Raw genomic sequence first — 6850 nt, forward strand, 5'->3', positions numbered from 1 at the left:
GCTGTTTGGCAATGGGAGAGGTTGTTGGGCATGATAGTATTTTGTCAGCGTCCAAAATGAATAGTGCTGTTGTTGTTTTTTTGAGTTCGGTGGAAAAGGCAAATGAGTTAGTGGAGAAGCGTGTTGTTGTAAACAACCTATTCACACCTGTTCTTCCACTTTCAATGCCCTCAAAAAAGGTTACATTGTCTAATATTCCACCTTTTGTTTCTAATGATACACTGGTAAAGATTTTGTCCCGCTATGGAAAGCTGGTTTCACCCATTAGGAAGATTCTTATTGGTACCACTTCACAACTGCTAAAACATGTGGTCTCTTTTAGAAGATTTGTCTATATGATCTTGAAAGACAGCGAAGAACTTGACTTGACTCTTAACATTAAGGTTGACACCTTTGACTATGTTTTCTATGTCACAACCGATAAAATGAAGTGCTTTAACTGTGGTGGGCTGGGCCATCTAATTCGGGCTTGCCCTGAAAGGAATAAAGAAGATCGTCCGTCAACTGATGATCAAAATATGAGGGAGACTAATCTAAATGATGATAATGAGGTGGAAAGGGTAGAGGCAGGACCCTCCAATGCTCCCCTTTTAAATGTTAATAATGTGAGTGAAGGAGCTAGTGATTCCACTACTGAGTCAGTGTTGACAAGGGACGAAAGTGACCATGTGAATTGGCAGCGATTTGGAATTTGTGATGAGGCTGATCTAGAATCAGATAAAACTGAGTTCAAAGTTCCAGGTAAAAGGAAAAGTTCAAGTGAAGCTCAAAGTGTTAAGCAGAAAAAAACAAACGTGATTGATGATGAAGACAAAGAATGGATGGAAAGTGGCAATGAATCTTCAGATTCAAGTTTCAGTTTTTCTCAAAGTGACTTATCTAGTCGTAGTTACGAGGTAGAAGACATTAAACTCTTCCTCAGAGCAACAAAGAATAGGAGAGGAGTACGTGTTTGTGAATATTTTCCAGACATCAAGCAATTTGTTGATAAAACCAAGTTGTTTATGGCTGAAAATTTATTCACAAATAAGGAGATTTATCAGTTAAAGAAAATTGTAAGAATTTTAAACTTTGATCTTGTTAATGAGTGATTAGTTTTGAGTTTCTAGTTTTGTTTTTAGCAGTATTTGCTTTGACTTTATTTCCTTCTTTTCTTTTAGAAATGAATTAAATCAATATTGCCTCCTTGAATATTAATGGGGCGAGAGATCTTAAGAAAAGAATGGAAATTTATGAATTTGTGAAGCAAAATAAGTTAGATGTGATTATGTTGCAGGAAACTCATAGTGATTCAAATAATGCTTCTGATTGGGCTAAAGAATGGGGTGGTTTTCCGTTTTTAAGTCACAATACTTCACTTAGCGGTGGAGTAGCCATTCTTTTTGCGAAAAATTTTAACCCACATTCTTTTCAAGTAGAAGAAATAGTAAAAGGTAGACTTTTAAAAATAAGAGCAAGCTATGAAAATAATGTTATTGTTTTTATTTGTGTGTACTGCCCAGTCTCAGCAATAGAGAGAATGGTGTTTTTAAACATCTTATGCTCTGTTTTACAAAAATGTAGTCAAGAAGACTTTTTATTCTTAGGAGGTGATTTCAATTGTACTGAATCTAATTTAGATAGAAATCACTTAGAACCTCATATGCCTTGTAGCAATCGATTGATTCAACTTGTTAAGATGCATGACTTATGTGATGCTTGGAGACGTTTAAAGGGTACACAAAAACAATATACTTGGACTCATGTGCGTGATAAAGTAATCTCTATGGCAAGATTGGAAAGATTTTATGTTTTTAAACATCACTGTAATATTATAAGGGACTGTCACATTGTACCTGTTAGTTTTTCTGATCATTGTATGGTCAAATGTTCATTTTTCATTAATCTTTTGAAACCAAAAAGTGCTTATTGGCAGTTTAACACTGCTTTATTAAGTGACAGACACTTTAAATACATTTTTTATTTCTTTTGGGAAGATTTTAAAACTAAGAAAGAGTTTTATAGCTCTGTACAACAATGGTGGGATGTAGGAATAAAGAATTTTTTCATTTCTTTTGGGAAGATTTCAAAACCAAGAAAGGGTTTTATAGCTCTGTACAACAATGGTGGGATGTAGGAAAAGCTCAAATTAAACAGCTCTGTTTACAGTATACTCGAAACATCACTACAGAGACTAATTTTAGAATGAGTATTTTGGAGGCTGATATTTTAAAGCTCCAAGAATTGGCAGAGTCTACTGGTACAAGAGGATTTGTAGATTTGCTATTAGATAAAAAAACACAATTGGCTGATCTACTTGGTTCCAAGACACAGGGGGCCTTGGTCAGGTCGAGATTCCAAAATGTAGATCAAATGGATGCTTCAACAAAATTCAAAATTCGATCTGACTCTGGAATTCTTTTGATGGATCTTTCAGAAATTCGTCAGAGGGCAGTTATCTTTTATAAAGATTTATATAAAAGGGAGGTTGCTGTAGAGCAAGAAAATGAGGGTGAGTTTTTCTTTGAAAACTTACCTCAGGTGCCTGAAAGCATCAACACTGACATTTCTGGCCCTCTGAGTATGAGTGAGCTACAGAAAAGCTTCGAGGGATGGTGTCCGGTAAAACACCAGGCATTGATGGTATACCAGTGGACTTGTATAAGTCTTTTTGGTCAACAATAGGAGAGGATCTCCTGGAAGTGTTGAATATCAGTCTGGCAAGGGGTAAGCTGCCTCAAAGTTGCCGACGAGCTGTTTTGACCCTCCTACCGAAAAAAGGAGATCTTGGAGATATAAGGTGTTGGCGTCCAGTTTCTTTGCTCTGCAGTGACTATACGCTTTTATCAAAAGTTTTAGCTAATAGACTAGCTAATGTAATGGACAGTTTTATTCATCCTGACCAAACCTACTGTGTCCCAGGTAGGTCGATTTTTGACAACGTTGCTTTTGTTCGTGATCTTATTGAAGTCTCCAAGTTGCTAAACCTAAAATGTGGTTTTATTTCGTTAGATCAAGAAAAAGCTTTTGATCGGGTAGAACAATGTTTTTTGTGGAAGGTTCTATCTGCATTTGGTTTTAGTGGGAATTTTATTAACTTTATAAAAGTCCTTAATAGTGATGTGGAGAGTATTTTAAAGATCAACGGTGGTTAATGTACTCCTTTTAAAGTTTATAGAGGCATAAGGCAGGGTTGTTATACTGCTTAGCAATTGAGCCTTTGTTACAACAGATAAAGCTTAAACTTCAAGGTGTAGTGTTACCAGGATACAGGAATAAATTCATACTGTCGGCATATGCAGATGATGTGACAGTATGTGTCAATGGACAAAGTGATATTCAGGCATTATTAACTTTGTTAAAAACTTTTTAAAAAGTCTCTTCTGCTAGTGTAAATTGGAGTAAAAGTGGAGCTTTTTTAACTGAGGATTGGAAAGATGGTAAACCAAAACTTCTTATTGGATTAGAGTGGGGAAAAATAGGTTTTAAATATTTAGGAGTTTTTATTGGGTATGAAACTGTTATACAAAGGAACTGGGATGGTATAATTGAGAAAGTTAAAGGTAGACTTGAAAAATGGAAATGGCTGGTTCCAAAAATGTATTTTAGAGGACTAAATAATTTTCTTAAAATAATAATTTAGTGGCCTCTTCGTTGTGGCACAAGTTTGCTTGTTTGGAACCCCCCAGTAACTTTGCTAACAAAATTACAAGCACTGCTAGTGGACTTCTTTTGGGATAAGTTACATTGGATCCCACAAAGTGTTTTATTTCTGCCTAAAGAAGAAGGTGGTCAGGGACTGATACATCTGCAAAGTAGAATAGCCACTTTTAGATTACAGTTTGTGCAAAAACTTTTAACTGTTTCAGATGTCTTTAACTGGAATGCAGTGGCAAGAGTGATTCTAAATCGTGTGGGTAATCTTAATCTAGGCAGGACAATTTTTCTGATGGATCCTTTGGAATTTAATTTTCCTATGTTGCCTGTTTTTTATAAGAATGTTTTCAAAGTGTGGAATCTTTTCACTTTTCAGAAAGCGGAGGTCTCGAAATCTCTTTACTGGCTATTAGAGGAACCTTTAATCCACGGTAAACGATTGGATTTAACGAACAATTTTTTTCTTCCCGGACTAAACAAAGCACTTATTGATAATAGAATGTTGACTCTTGGTCGCTTGCTGGAAGTAGCTGGATGTGATTTTAAAAACAAAGAAGCAGTTTCTCGTCAACTTGGGATTAATTCTACTCGCGTTACGGCACAACTTCTTCGGAGATGGGAATCTGCTTTAAATGACCATGAGAGACTTTTATTATTGGAATATAATAATGGACTGTGCAATCCAGATTTGGAAGAGAGTTTTCCAGGATTGATTTTTGCTCCTAAGTTGGATGGGTACGCTGGGTTTTTTCTTGAAAAAGCTGCTTTGTTAAGTGTTAATTTTTTTTCCTGTGATAGAAAGTTCTTATATAAATCCTGCATAATTGCTTTTAATAGGAAAATGTTGAACAACAGAATAGATACACCTTGGCGTGATTTTTTTCATTTGAGTGAAAACAAAAAACCAGAGTGGAGAATTTTTTACAAACCACCGTTGATCAAAAAGACAGGAGATTTACAATGGAGAATTGTTCATGGTGTTATTGCAGTTAATGCATTTACTTCTGTTTTAAATCCTGGAAGTACTGATAAATGTCCTTTTTGTGATGACAGAGAGACTATTTTTCATGCTTTCTTAAGTTGTCATAGACTCGATCTACTGTTTTCTGTTTTAAAGGATGTTTTTAAAAATTGTAATGAAATTTTCTCGCAAGAGGTTTTCATTTTAGGTTGCAAATATGTTTCTAAGAGAAAAGATGTTTGTCAGTTGCTTAATTTTGTGGTGGGACAAGCAAAAATGGCCATCTATTTGAGCAGGAGAGAGAAAATTGAACAGGATATAGTAAAAAATATTGTTGCCTTGTTTTTTAACCTGGTGCAATCTAGAATTTTAATTGATTTTTACTATTATAAATGTGTTGATGATCTGTTTTCTTTTGAAAATATTTGGTGCTGTAATGATGCTCTTTGTACCATTTTTGAAGATGAATTAATTTTTACACTTTATTGATTTGTATTGAGTTGTAACTTGATGGGGAAAATAGGTTTTAAATATTTAGGAGTTTTTATTGGGGATGAAACTGTTGTACAAAGGAACTGGGATGGTATAATTGAGAAAGTTAAAGGTAGACTTGAAAAATGGAAATGGCTGGTTCCAAAAATGTCTTTTAGAGGACGAGTTTTAATCGCTAATAATTTAGTGGCCTCTTCGTTGTGGCACAAGTTTGCTTGTTTGGACCCCCCGGTAACTTTGCTAACAAAATTACAAGCACTGCTAGTGGATTTCTTTTGGGATAAGTTACATTGGATCCCACAAAGTGTTTTATTTCTGCCTAAAGAAGAAGGTGGTCAGGGACTGATACATCTGCAAAGTAGAATAGCCACTTTTAGATTACAGTTTGTGCAAAAACTTTTAACTGTTTCAGATGTCTTTAACTGGAATGCAGTGGCAAGAGTGATTCTAAATCGTGTGGGTAATCTTAATCTAGGCAGGACAATTTTTCTGATGGATCCTTTGGAATTTAATTTTCCTATGTTGCCTGTTTTTTATAAGAATGTTTTCAAAGTGTGGAATCTTTTCACTTTTCAGAAAGCGGAGGTCTCGAAATCTCTTTACTGGCTATTAGAGGAACCTTTAATCCACGGTAAACGATTGGATTTAACGAACAATTTTTTTCTTCCCGGACTAAACAAAGCACTTATTGATAATAGAATGTTGACTCTTGGTCGCTTGCTGGAAGTAGCTGGACGTGATTTTAAAAACAAAGAAGCAGTTTCTCGTCACCTTGGGATTAATTCTACTCGCGTTACGGCACAACTTCTTCGGAGATGGGAATCTGCTTTAAATGACCATGAGAGACTTTTATTATTGGAATATAATAATGGACTGTGCACTCCAGAACTGGAAGAGAGTTTTCCAGGATTGATTTTTGCTCCTAAGTTGGATGGGTACACTGGGTTTTTTCTTGAAAAAGCTGCTTCGTTAAGTGTTGATTTTTTTTCCTGTGATAGAAAGTTTTTATATAAATCCTGTATAATTGCTTTTAATAGGAAAATGTTGAACAACAGAATAGATACACCGTGGCTTGATTTTTTTCATTTGAGTGAAAACAAAAAACCAGATTGGAGAATTTTTTACAAACCACGGTTGATCAAAAAGACAGGAGATTTACAATGGCGAATTGTTCATGGTGTTATTGCAGTTAATGCATTTACTTCTGTTTTAAATCCTGGAAGTACTGATAAATGTCCTTTTTTTGATGACAGAGAGACTATTTTTCAAGCTTTCTTAAGTTGTCATAGACTTGATCTACTGTTTTCTGTTTTAAAGGATGTTTTTAAAAATTGCAATGAAATTTTCTCGCAAGAGGTTTTAATTTTAGGTTGCAAATATGTTTCTAAGAGAAAATATGTTTGTCAGTTGCTTAATTTTGTGGTGGGACAAGCAAAAATGGCCATCTACTTGAGCAGGAGAGAGAAAATTGAACAGGATATAGTAAAAAATATTGTTGCTTTGTTTTTTAACCTGGTGCAATCTAGAATTTTAATTGATTTTTACTATTATAAATGTATTGATGATCTGCTTTTTAAAATATTTGGTGCTGTAATGATGCTCTTTGTACCATTTTTGAAGATTAATTAATTTTTACACTTTATTGATTTGTATTGAGTTGTAACTTGATACTTATTACTTGAGTTTATGTAATTGTAAGTAGGAGATTTGTTGTAAATAAAATCTTTGTAAATTAAAAAAAAAAAAAAAAACTCTCTCTCT

At 34.5% G+C, this 6850-nt stretch overlaps 1 protein-coding gene across 1 annotated transcript in view; it reads right to left on the reverse strand.

Moving 5' to 3' along the window:
- The window catches only part of LOC107677060 (ankyrin-2-like), a 192268-nt gene that overhangs the window by 170076 nt on the left and 15342 nt on the right, over window positions 1-6850 (reverse strand). The gene's annotated exons all lie outside the window — the stretch shown is intronic.

The sequence above is a fragment of the Sinocyclocheilus anshuiensis genome, unplaced genomic scaffold (assembly GCF_001515605.1).
Source record: "Sinocyclocheilus anshuiensis isolate Anshui unplaced genomic scaffold, SAMN03320099.WGS_v1.1 scaffold1589, whole genome shotgun sequence".
Lineage (NCBI taxonomy): Eukaryota > Metazoa > Chordata > Actinopteri > Cypriniformes > Cyprinidae > Sinocyclocheilus > Sinocyclocheilus anshuiensis.